Here is a 14,113-nt window from a genome sequence, read left to right as displayed (position 1 = left end):
GAGACTTGGGATCAATCGCTCTCTCTCAACCCAGTCTGCCTTGGAGAGAGAATCTCCATAAGGTCCCCGAGTTTTTGCAGAAAAAGTAGGATATCAATTAAACAAACGAATTAGTACTGTTCAATGATTTATATTACAATTGTTGGGAGAGACACCAACAACCTCAGATATGCTAATGACGCCACTTTGGTGGGTAGAAGTGAAGAAAACGTAAGGAATCTGTTGTTGAAGGTGAATAAAGAGTGCAAAAGTTGGTCTGCGGTCACTATTTTAAAAAAAGTGAAGACTGTGTCAACAGGGAAAGCCAATCAATGCGAATAGATGGAAAAGAAGTCAAAGAAGCGACAGATCTGATATTCCTATGCTTGAAAATTGCCAGATGATGCAGCAAACATGAAACAAAGAGTTTTGTGTTGTTGGTGAGAAAGATCTAGACAAAATATTAAAGTGCAGATGCACCACACTGGCTACAGGATTGCCAACACCAAGGCTTTCCCAACTGTAGCATATGGCTGTGAAAGCTGGACCATCAGAAAGGCTGAACAAACCAACATTGTTGGTGCTGGAGAAAACTGTTGAGAACACCTTGGACCACAAGAAGAACCAAATATCCAGTGTGAAATGATGTAAGCCCAGAAACACTAACAACCAACTTAAAGCTCAAATAGACTGAATACATAATGTGAAAGACAGAATCACTGGAGAAAAAGACCCCGATACTTGAAAAGAGAGAAGGCTATCAGAAATGAGGCCTACTGATGAGAACACAAGCATAAGCTTACAAGAACTTAAAGAGAGAAACAGTTAGCGACAGGTCCAATGAAATTATGTCATTGCAACATGAAGAAATGGAAGCAAGTTAAGGATGGGAGCCACGCTCCCTTTGAAAAACTCAGAGCTGTAGATTTATTAGCATTGTAAGGATTCATGCAATAATTATTGTATGTGTTTGATTTGTTTGTGGCAGGAGAAGCCAACACACAAGCAGGCAGGATTTGTCTCAAAGCAATGATGGGCTACTGAATCATATTCCAAAGCAGTATCCTGTCTAAACAAAAAGCAGCTGCTGATCATTTCCCCTTGTACTCCCTTTTTGGCACTAAGATAATAAACTTAAAGTTAAATTCTAGGCACACAGCAGTATTTCCTTCCAAGGAAAGCCCACATCACATGGTTAGGATTGGGCATACATTAAAAAGGATTTGGAAGAAAGGCTTCAAGCATAGCAACACATAAACACTGCATCTCTCTGCTCTCCATGAACACAGCCTGATTTTTTTGTCAGGTTCACAGCAAGTCTGGAAAAGTTGTGGCTCTTGAAGAGTCACTTTATGAAACCCTCCACACTATAAGCTGCATCTCGAATTCAACTGGTTTCTTGAAGACAAAACAGGGGTTCTACAATTATGGCATGCCTGCTCTCTACTCTTAGACTAAACTTGCTCTTGAACCTAATGGAAAATACCTCAATTATGTCCAAGCTTCATAAAATCACTGATGCCTTTCCATTTATCTCCTACTTAAAATTCACTCAAAACAGAGAAACCAATTTTGATCTCCAAATAAGTCAAAGCTGATAATCAGTTACAAAATAACATGCAAGCTAACTGGATTAGGCTGTGCGTTCTCTGTGCTCTGAGATTAGCCCCACATGGCATCTGCTGATACAATCTAATTCTGACTTTAATTTTCCTCATAATTTTTAAAGGCCAAAATACCTTGCAGGGTTTCTGGGAAATGAACATAAATGAAGTACAGTGTCTGCAGGCACTGAAAAGGTTTAAGCTGTAAAACCAAATTATTGATAGTAACATTGTTATTTGATAATCATAAATATTTGAACCAATTACTTTGGACTGGAAGTCTGCACGTCTTTCATGCTTGATTTAACCACTATGGAATCTAGGTATCCCAAGGAATTCAGAGTGATACAAAAATTCCACGCTAGTACAAAAGGGGAAGGATCCAAGGCCTACTGAATCTCATCTGTATATTCCACATGAACAGATGGGTCTCTACCACTAGGTCTTCCCATTCAACCAGATGAACCAAGATGATGCTGCAATTATAGCCCCCAGGTTGAATGTCTACCACTATGTTCTTTGCTTACCGTCAACTAGGTTTATAGGAGCAAAGCTTCTTTCTATCTTCTTCCTACCCAAGGAATGTGTGTATCTTCAACCCAGCAGTTGATAGCCAATTTAGAGGGCTCTAGGCTTTCTGAGGCTTGTGACCAGATTAGAACACATACATACACCAACACAAATTGGTGCCAAATATAAATGTTCAACACATTTACCACACACAATAGCAAAGGAAAAGGCAGGTGGGTATTAAGCTTAAAGAAAAAGATAGAGGCCTCAGAAGAGGAGGAGTGAACTAAGGAACTAAGATGGCAATTAGGCCTCTGAGAAAGAGTAGCTTCGAAAGAAACTGGACTAGGTGCCAGTCTATGAAGTTATTCACTGCCTCTAGAAGTGTGGGTGGCTAAGACTCCTTCCTAGAAGATTTGACCCCACCGCCTGGAGGAAGGCTTGGATACTTTTGCTTCTTCCCCTTAGCTAACTACTGCTGAGGAAAGGAATTCTAATGAGAAAATGTGCTTCCAGCAAACTCTTCCCTTGCTATTTAACCTCACGGAGAGGGAGACGTTCTTGCTCAGGGATTTGGCCAACCAGCCCCCACAGGCTTACCATCCTAGATATAGAAGGGACTGCTCTATGGTCAATCATGAGCGCATTCTGACGTAATAGGAATCTTTGGAAGTTTGCATTGCTAGAGGCACCAGATAGAAGAGGCCAACCAGATTAAGGGTAATGGTCAAATCTCAAATTCTTAGTCACTAGATCCAAGCTTCTATTTAGCTTCCTGAAGGTCAGTGGGTGACCAGCCATCTAGAACTTGAACGATTTTGCTCAGCAAAATTTAATTCTATTGTTAGTCCCAGGCCAGCACCAGGATGCTCCCTCCACTTAACAGTATCTCACGCTATGTTCTACTTTACTGATTATTTATCTGTTTATACCAGGCAATTTGCAGCTATGTTGAGATGCATTTCCCAGCATTCCTAATGAGTATAGCCAAAGGAGCAACATAGTCCCGAAGGCACCATTTTAAGGAAGGGCAATTGAAAACAATACAATCACAAAGGGAACATTGAAACATTTTTTAAAAAAAATTGAAGGGGGGGGGGACAAGGTTCCATTCACCATAGGACGTAAGAGATACCCTAGGGAAGTCTTCCACCCCAGTCTTCTCATCAAAGGACTCCTCAGAAAATTCCCTGAATGCCCTTTACAAATCCTCTGCAAATGATCAGATTCAGCAAACCGGGCTGTCCCTATTGGCAATTGTAAGCTGAGCTTATGAAACATTGAACATAACAAGCTTTTCTTGGCTAAACTATTTTTTTTGTAAAACATCCATATTTCACTGATAATGCATTTTCCTTATCCGGGAGCAGGGGGCTAATCTAATTTTGCATCTTATTGCGGTCTGCTCTCTTTCATGGCTTGGCACCCCTATCAAGAAGACACAAGTCAGAAGCCTGGTTGTGCATTTCACCTGGGTATAGGGCTTCCAGCTACCATATCATTAGCTCCAATTACTTAGAGAAAGCTGTCTAGAAGTTATTCCCAAGGGCCTCTTAACCAAGTCCTGATTTAGAGCAGTCCCAGGGAGATGTAATGTAATTACTGCAAGAAATGAATTCTTATCCATTTTGCAGAGCTTCATTTAGCTGTTCCTATTTCTGTACTAACTTTGCCCGGCAACTTACTTAGCAGACTTGGTAACTTAAGATCCCATTACAGGGATCTTGTGGAAAATGTTTTCCTCATGGCCTGGCCTGTAACATTTAGAAATGCTTTCTGCATTTCTGTCCCTCCATCAGGTTGCAAACCTTGATGTTCCCTGTAAGCATGGAAGGGTGGGCATCCATGACAAAGTTTCACAGTATCACCAAGGACTTAGGCAATAATTACTTCTAATTTTGGGTTTGTTTTTTTTAGTATATATGTGTGGTGTGTGTGTGTGTGTGTGTGTACACATGCACACGTGTGTGAAAAAAACAGAACTGTATTATATTCAGGAGATATAATTCATTTTTAAATAAATATTCAACCTTTACCACACAAGACAATGTTCATCAGTCTTCTCACTGTACTGATAGAATTCCAGTTCATAAGTAGAATGCATGTACTAATTTATAATCCACAAAGTAACTCTTTCCTTCCAACACTGAATAATTATTTTCTTCGCTCTCCCGTTCATGCATGATAAACCCATAATTCTTCATACAGTGATACATTCCAAATTGTGGTATATAATTCAAAAGTCCATTCACATCCTTAAAGAAAAACAACATGTTAAAAATGTTGCCAATGTCAAACCCAAATAGAATTTTAATTGAACAAAACTGTATTGTATGACTAAATGTTCCTGCAGTTGTATTTTATTTCCAGTATAGCAGAGATGAAGACCAGCCCTTTTTGAATCTTCTCTGAGGAGTCCAAAATGCTTCTTCATGTTAACAAGCTCGGCAAAAATCACTTGTAATGTCAGCAACATTTCTGCAGCATCTTCACGTGATGGATGGTTTAGTATAGGAGAAGCTATAATTTGGGATAGGGGGAGTCTCGTTTCCTCTTCTTTTTGGACATACAATTAAAATCATTTTTCAAAACTTCCTGGGAACTCCAGTTAGGCAAAACACATAGACTGACAGATTGCTGCTTAATTTTGCTTAAGGGAATTAGCACATATGCTGTCCTCACAATGCAGCTAAAAGTATTTCCTGCATTCCTCCATAGTCACACTAGAAGCACCCATTGCTGAGGTCCATGTTCTTGCTAATCAATGGAGGGAGCATCTACACCATAAGACCATACAACAAGAGAGTTTGCATAATAAATATTTATAAACATTATGGCTAAACATAATATTGATGGGAGAGGCGAAGCCAATGCCATATGCATTCTTTACAGATGCTCTTAGTACATTCTCTATTGACCACCATTGTAGAATCAGTTTATTTCTTTTATTTAAAAGATTTATATTCCACCTTTCTTCCAGGAATGTAAGGATACAAGGATATGTCCATTTTATCCCCACAGCCATCCTGTAGGGTAAGGTGGGCTGAGAAGAAAGAGTAACTACCCCAGAGTCATCCATTGAGCTATTTGACTGACTGTGGACTTGAACCAGACTCTCCACAATCCCAGTCCTATGTCTGCACCACTATTTCACCTTCCTCAATAATCTTTGAAAAATGCAGACCATCCCCAGTGATAGCAGGAGCAACATCAAGACAAATCAGCCAGCTTTCAGAAGACCTCTGTATTTTGCTAAGGCAACTGTAGGCCTGTGCAATTGGGTCTGATCTGATGTGAATGGTCAGTTTAATTCAGATCACTGAGTCTATCCAATCACTGAGTGATTCAATTTGGGAAACTTTCAAGATAGATTTGGAATACAAAGACACAAAGGTTCACATACAAAAGGCCCATACATTGTTCTGAATAGAACTGAATTGTTACTATCTGATTTAATTTGGTGGTTCAACATGAAACTATTAGTTTAGTTCAGAAACCCAGCCTGATTCAGAAATTTGCTCAAATCATTTCAAAACAAGTCATCAAATGAAACAGCCAGTTCATGGCTTCAATGTGCTCTGTCCAGGGTCCTGAAACGTTCAGCCTTAATAGGACTATTCTCTACCAACGTGTCTTTGTTGCCATCAACTTCCCCTGGGAGCTTTGAAGGGATACGACAACCGTATCATCTACAGCAGTGTTCCTCAACCTTGGCAGCTTGAAGATGTGTGGACTTCTACTCAAGGCTGGGGAATTCTGGGAGTTGAAGTCCACACATCTTCAAACTGCCAAGGTTGAGGAACACTGATCTACAGGATAAAGCAGCACTGTCCCAAACCTGCTTGCCACTTTATCTGCAACATGTGCGAATTAATGCTTAAGAAGGCCTAAACTATATTATTAAACCACCCGTGAAACTTGTCTGTTCAGCAAACTGGTTCTTTTGTTCTGATTTGAGGGTTTCTTTTTTCCTAATTTGATTCACTTACAGTATGGTTATGTAATTAAATGTGACTCATCAGCAGGGAGCCTCAGCACATGAGAAGATATCTGCAATGCTATCGACTTCTGTACAGATTTCAGAAGAGATCTGAATCTGTGCCCTCATAAGAAAGGGAGACTTTCCCATCAAAATATATAGCAGAAGAAATTTAAATGAGAAACAATTCTGGATGTGTGTTGACAAATCTAATTCTGCTTTTCAGTAGGTACAAAGATTTTTCCATTGGAAAACAAGCTCACAATAAAAGAAGACACCTGCAAGGGAACACCAGCTGCTCCAGTTATAGAAAGCAAGGGGATTTTTGTTTTTAACCAAGGGGAGTGAGATTTTTTTTAGACAAACATAATTGAGAAATAATTAATGCTATCCCAAATCTCTAGATGTGCAGTATCTTTTAAGAGGACAACATAATGCTCAGAAACTAATTCAGTCTTTCTTTTGTTAGAAAAACTAATACATTAATTGGTTTTGAAGCTTCAGACACTGAACTGTAGAACTCCAAAGTCACAAGATGCAGGTGTGGACAATTGTGATCCTAGGCATGATGAAAGGTTGAAGGCATATATGTAGGGGGTGATTTTAGGGATGAAGTGAGATTGGGTTTGGGGTGTTGTGGGAATCCAGCCACTACCATGCTAAGCTCTCATATGGTTTGGGTAGAGCCTATGATGTGAATTCAGTTGTGCTTTCTTAACCCAAGTTTAGGTTATAGCATGCCATGTGTTTCCAGCCAAAAAATCCATATTAATCTGTATCATAGAGGGGGAGGGAATAATAATGATATCTAATCTCTCATCAGCATAGTATTTTTTTTTTAAATTAAAACTTGCCTATGCACAAACACTGTATATTTGAATGAGGGGACAGCAGTAAAATGTAGACGAGGTGGAAACATGAGGGTACACTTTTGGGTAATCGTGTGAAAGATTTGCATCGTCCTTTTGAATCCTAATTTGGGAAATATATATTTCATTTCTTGTACTGGAACAAAATATGGAAATCAAAACCAAGTCAAGCCATTGCTTAATTCTGCTCAGAACTGCCTCTTCAGACGAGCAGCAGCCTGAATTTGATCTCTTCCACTTCTAAATCACATAGTTTATGATTGAGCTTGAGTATCATCTCCAAGGTAAGCATCTACCATATTACGCAAGCTCTTTGTTTTACTTCCTCTTAATTTTGTCTCGCTTTTCCTGCCCATACTTCAGTAATTCCTCCTGGGGAGTCTGTTAACGCAGAATACTCTATCCATTAGACCCAAATGGGGTTTTGCCCATGTATATTTCCTGCATTTTATATACTGTATGTTATGCATGGGTGAAATACACGTAATTTGATGTATTTTATGCATGCATAAAACAGTAAATGAGATTTTACACATGCACAGAAGCATACAGTGGACAGTATGGACAGATTTTGTATCCCAAGTCTACTAAATCCAGGGCTTCCTTTATTAACAATTTGTTGTTCTTACATCAATTGCTTCTTAACATCACCAGCAGCAAGTCAGACATGCCAAAATGTGACAACAGATATTTGTGAACTTTCTTTCTCACTTTCTCTCTCTCTGTATAATTCTCCATCTGGCACCAACATTGAGATTTGTCTTTTAAGGAGCCCCAAAGCCACAAACTCACTGTTTAGCTCTAACAAGCTGGATTTTTGCAGAATTATGTGGCTTACTTAATTATGCTATTACATTGCCAATTTGCTATAAGGTTGGGAAGATGTAGAATGAGGGGAAGGAAACCCCCTACATTCCATACAGTACATTGAAATCAATATTCCCACTGGGTAACATTTGTATGCGAGCAGAATTCAAGTCAACATTAAAGGCTAGGCAAATTATCATAAAACCACACTCCCATTAAATGCAATTGGAGCTGGCGTGATCCTGCACAGACCAGAAACATTATCAAAGTTCAGAGAATGCTGCACATATTTTTCACCTTAGCTTATGACTACCAGAAAAGGCATGCTGACATTAGGTTCAGCATAGGCTACAGATGTTAAAAGTCAAATTTAAATGGCCACACACACCCGTCCAAGAAACCTTCTGCTACCTATTTATAAAATCAGACTGGTTTTGATGAAATGATGATGAAGGTAGAGATCTTTTCCTCATAATGCTACAAATGGTCTGTATTCACACAACACACTCTACCAGACAGCTAACATCCTCTGAGATATATCTGTCCAGCATGCTGAGTTTGGTTAACGGGAATCTCAGATTTGTGTGTGGCTTAATACATTGCTCAGACCCAACCTGTACAGTTGCTTTGTGGTCTAGAAAATAGGCTCGTTCAAGCAACCAGGTTTACATGAATGCAGCTCCTGAATTCCCTACATTGAAAACAACTGAATGTTACAGGTCTGAGCAGAGGGGCACATTGAGTAAAAGTGACTCCTTGTTTCTAACCTTGCACCAGAACAGATCTACTCACAGGCTCCACTCAGACAGTAAGAGGGCGGTTCAACAGTGGACTCAATTCCCAGAGGAGATGCTGGAATCATTCAAGATGAGGCTAGAGAGCGATCTATCTGGACTGCTTTCACTCAGATGCCTGCCCCGAGCAGGAGGATGGACCCAACAGCCTCCGTAGCCCCTTCCTGTTCTAGCATGATATTTAATATTTGATATAATAAAATACGTTAAATATATGCATATTATTCTGTTCAACAAAATGCCTGACTAACGTGCAGTTTTTTCCCTCTGCATTGTGGTACAAAATTAGAAATACTGTAATTTAAAAAAAAAAACGCTAGCCAGGTTGAATTCAAATATGCAGAAGCTGTCATATGGGGTTTCATTATCGTTACATATTTCGAGGGGGGTGTTAGGAACAATTCTAACTCTTCATCTAGTTTTGCCGAGCCTGGAAACATGTCATAATAGGACATATGGCCCAGATTATGCTCCAACTGTAGCACTGTTTATCAAACTGAGTTGCTTGGCTGGCTGTTTTTTCTTTAGTATCTTTCTGCTCTCTTCTCGACCAGCTACATTTTGTTCTAGGGAGGTGGCTGTGAAAACATTCTTCCCCTGCTTCCACAGCTCAGAACGCTACTTGCTCAGTTGGTTATGCAACTGTACAAAGAGATCGGGGTTGTGTTTTGGAGCCCGATGTAACATGCTTCATTTTGTTCTAAATTTTGCAGGGCTTGTTCAGGAGACAAATGCAGGAGAAGCATGGATGAGTCAGAGGTAGAACCTGGGTATGAGTCAATTGCCAACAAAAAAACAAAATGAAGGAAAACAAACAAGCATGCTTAAATTACACAAAGGGAAACCAGTGTCAAGGGTGTAGGCGGAGAGTTGTATTTTGATAGCAGCGAGCGATCATTCCAAAAAAGAAGGTTCGCACTGGGGTTGGCAACCCCCAAGCTGGACTGAAATGTTCACGGGGTATTTCATGGGGAAATATTTCCCCTGCCAAAAATGAGCTACTACCTATTGAGGAGGGGAGTGGAGGGATGAGTTCAAACTGGGGGTAGGGAAGTTTTGTCCTCCCAGTGCAAGATGTAACAATCTTTAACCGTATCTGGGAAGTGCACATGGACTCCCATTACATTAAACCAGAATTCTGGGGGTTGAAGTCCACACATCTTAAAGTTGCCAAGTGTGAAAAACACTGCATTAAACTGTCAGCAGGTCCACGCGTGCCTGTTTACACAGACTAAGGGCTGCCCAGAGTAGAGTGGGGTACATCATAGCTCAGTCAAGGAACCCATGCTCCTTGAGCAAAAGGTTGCAGTTTCAATTCCCACTGATTCCAATAAAAGGAGAAAAAACACAGCATAAAGGATTGGGAAGCACTGGTAATCAACGCAAAAAAATGTTACACTGGTTAGGCCTAAGGTCTGGCTCATAATCTGATTCAAAAATAAGCCATTTTTTTTTAAAAAACGTAATTTGCTGAACAAGCCGTACACCAAAGAAGCCAAGTTTTCCTTTGTGAGACGTGAGAAGCTAGGCAGTACACAGTGAGTTTACTTTATATAGTTCTTTGCTCATCTCTTTCTGCACACACTCCTGAGTAGCATGGCTACAGACACACACTCACTGCAACTTGCAGGCAACTCCCTTTATTTAGAGGCCTATCCATTCCATAAATATAAATATCTGGATCATGAATTATGCTGCTGCAAAGATAAATAAGGTATTTTAATCCTATACACACACACAAATTCAAAAAAAACACTGTGCCATTATGGCCAAAAACCAGACAGATGGACAGATACATAGATATTGTACAGATGCCCCAAAAAACACCTAACTTGCACAGGCTAGAGACAGAGATAGAGGTAGATAATAGAGATAGAGATAGATATGTGTGTGCGCATGGATTTACTGATAGACCAGGGTGGTGCACATCCAAATGAGGACTGGATCTGGCATGTTGAGGAACACTTTAGGGAAGGTACTTTCAGATGTTCTAAGGAATGGAACAGGCGTCTTAAGCTTCTACAGTTTAAAATATCTATTTCAGCCTTAAACCTTCCCAAAATGTCAATAAAATGCAACAAAGGGACCCAAATGTTTGGTCCCACCTCGTCTGAGATCCACAAAAGGCTCAGATGGGAGATCACACGAGCCTAGGCTATATTATTCATTCCACTCTATGATGGATCCATAGATATTCAGATACCTAGATACCTTGATAGGGTAAACACATAATTTAATTTTTTCAGGAGTGAAGAAAGAATGTAAATAACGATCTCATGATTATTTATTTATCTATTTATTTATTTTTCAAATTTGTATGCCGCCCATCTCCCCCAATGGGTGTCTCTGGGCGGCTCACAATAATAATAATAGTAATAATTAGCTAAATGCAGGAAGCCACCAAGTTGATAAGCAAAGATTTTTCTCATCCAAATTCAGAGCGATATGCCAGTGCCAGAAGAAAATCTGTACAAAGTATGTTCTTGGGACCTGCAGCTCTAACTGGTCACAAAGCAGAATTAAGAATACTCTTTCTTGCATACCCAAATCTTTTAGCCTGACTCATCTGAAACTTGCCATACCCTCAGTTAATAGAATTGTTTTCAGGCAGAATGTTCACTAAAACGTTGAGTTCCACTTCATACCTCATGATTACATCAGGTAAAAATCACACACCAAGAAGTGCGATCCCATTCTATATTGTGGCGGACAAAAGGGCAAGCATGCGTGCATGGATGAATAGGAACATTTGGGGTGGAAGTGAAACCTTATGAAAAAGGGCTCTCAGTTCCTCTCATCTTTTTCCTTACATCTGGAAACACACATTTCTCTCATTAGGAAACTAATGTTCATGAACCTTCACACATTTCTCTCATTTCTGTTATTGTTGAAAGACATTGGGCAGACATCCTGTCTCCTTATGTGTCGAGGCCATAAAGATATGGGAGGAACTGACCCCAATCTGATAGCCTTCAGAACACCCTTCAGCTGCTCTGGTGATGCCTCTGCATTCCATGAAACAATAAACCCGGCTACCTTACTCCCAAAACCACAGCCAGATGGTGATCTGATTTTACACAATTGCATTCAGACTATAGATCAGGGAACTGACCAGCTGACTCTACTGAGTTGCTTTCAATAAAACTTTAAAATCTCAGCTGGTGTTTTCGTGTCTGATCTTCTGCTGGACTGAATCCTGATTGGGAGAATCAAGAACTCTCAAATTTTGCTAACAGAAGGATTAGCAAATGAAAGAAAAAATGCTCAGCTTTTTTCCCCCAGACAACCTCCAAGATATGATTTGTTGTTGTTCAGTCGTTAAGTCGTGTCCGACTCTTCGTGACCCCATGAACCACATCACGCCAGGCCTTCCTGTCCTTCACTGCCTCCCTGAGTTTGCTCAGTTTCATGCTCATTGCTTCAGTGATGCTATCTAACCATCTCATCCTCTGCCGTCCTCTTCTCCTTTTGCCTTCAATCTTTCCCAGCATCAGGGTCTTTTCCAAGGAGTCATCTCTTCACATTAGGTGACCGAAGATATGGTTGTATATAATTAAAAAATAATTGGGGTGGGGGGAAGACTTGAATATGCCAAATGAACTGAGAAACGTCCATCTGGAAGTCCATGTGTTTGAAGAATGGTCTGTCTAGGTCCACTCAGCAAGATGGTACAAGATTCTTTGCAGACCTAGAATACTTCTTAGAGGCTTCAAGAGAATCTGGGGAGCTGAAACTTCTGCCCCCTCCAGGGAAACGCATGCCGATTGAGCAATTATGCTTGAACTTGTGTTTTAATTTGAAGTTCAAAGCTTTGCAAGTCCTTGATTTAAAAAAAAAAAAGAAGCAAGCAACATACAAAGAAAGGTTGCTGTTAATGGTGCCATGACTCATGGCCACCATGTGGGAGAGAGAGGCAAACTGGATACAAAGATACAATTTTTGGCACAGCAGAGTATCTTTTATAACATCCAGCTATGTCCAGAGGAACATGTAAGGGAAAGTTCTGAAGTCACTGTTTCCAACACGAGGATGAGAGTAAATACAAAAGTTTAAGAAATCCAAACAGCTCCCGTGCTACTGGTATTTCGAAGGGCCCTGAAGATGTGACTCTTTGCCCAGGCCTTTGGCGACGATGATTGGTACCCCTTTCCTTCCTTATCTTTCTTCTCATCCAGGTTTGTTACCTCTGCTCTCTTTCTTCCTTTGCTTTGGGTATTTTTTTGTGCTTTTTGTATTGTCCTTGCTTTCAGTTTTTTTAAACAATTTGTAAACTGCCCCGTGTCACTGGGAGTTGGGCGGCAATATAAATTTAAATTATTATTGCTGGACACACACTCAGCCAGATGTTTAGACTGGATTTGGCATTTTTATTCACCTATCAAGTCCTTCCCAAGGACCTGGGATAGGCAGATGTTGTTGTGTGATGTTGTTGTGTGATGTTGTTAAAGGCATCGTTGCAGGATGTGAGCAGTTCCAAGCAAAGCTGCCTTTTGCAACTGACGGATGGTGATTATCTCAGTGCCGATGGTCTTCAAATGGTGCTCCAGATGTTTTGGGATTGCATCCAAGGGGCCTATTACTCTTGGTACTATCTTTGTTTTCTTTTGCCACAGTTGTTCTACTTCTATTTGCAGGTCTTTGTATTTTGTGATTTTCTCCAGTTCTTATTATTATTCCCAGTGTTCTACTTGGGACAATTTATTGGAAGTGTTGGGAAAGGAAATGTTCAGTGATGCTACACTAGCAGTCTTCAAACAGAGGCTGGATGGTCAACTCTCTAGGAGACCTTATACTGTGAAAGGGGTTGGAGTATTTCCACAATACCTGCCAAAGCTAAAATTCTGGGATTCTAGGATTAAAAGTTAGCCTGCTACCATTATACAGAGTGGGATAATCAACTCAGCTGCAGCAAGAATCTGGAAGAGAAAACTCTGTACTATTCAGTCTCTCTTCTATTGCTCAAGATAACCTTCAATGACCATTCTGCTCAGCTTTTTTTTTACAAAGAATGGGAGAAGTTACCATCTTGTTCTTTGTCTCAAGTAACGAATACACTGGGCCAGCCCTATCTAGTTTGGATAAAACACTGAAGCAGGTCTCATCATGCGTGTTTGAACTCAGATGATGCAAATTTTCTTTATTGGCTGTACTTTTTGTTTCTGGATGTAGGGTGATATTAGATACACTCAGAGATATTCAGATTCCCAGGCTCAAAAGTAAAGGTTGGTACCTGTAGAGAAAATGCCATGGATTTTCTCGATGGGACAAATAGGGGAAAGGGTCAGCTGCCACATCACTTTCTAAATCAGTGTTTACTTGAACTGTTGCTAATCGTGCATGGTATAACTGAATTTCTCCATGCTTCCAGCAGCAAATATCCTGTTCTCATTCTTCAGGTGGCTGTAATTTTCTGTTGTGTTTGCACTGGAGAAAACAAGTCTGTGGAAAAAGACACTCCACTGATACCTACTTAAGGGACTGCTCATGTAACTGGAAGAGAAGTGCTGAGAAGTGGATGCTCCATCAAAGGTGGGCAGTAAGCAGAAGGGTCATATGCTGTCAGCGGCTGTT

At 40.3% G+C, this 14,113-nt stretch overlaps 1 protein-coding gene across 4 annotated transcripts in view; it reads right to left on the bottom strand.

The window, feature by feature from the left end:
* The window catches only part of KCNQ3 (potassium voltage-gated channel subfamily Q member 3), a 151,990-nt gene that overhangs the window by 105,556 nt on the left and 32,321 nt on the right, over window positions 1-14,113 (bottom strand). The window lies entirely within an intron of this gene.

The sequence above is a fragment of the Python bivittatus genome, unplaced genomic scaffold (assembly GCF_059951505.1).
Source record: "Python bivittatus isolate LINGU-HERP-01145 unplaced genomic scaffold, Pbiv_v1 ctg000590_np1212, whole genome shotgun sequence".
NCBI classification, from domain to species: Eukaryota; Metazoa; Chordata; class Lepidosauria; order Squamata; family Pythonidae; genus Python; species Python bivittatus.
The sequence above is the reverse complement of the archived record's forward strand: the minus strand, read 5'-3'. Positions and strand labels throughout refer to the sequence as shown.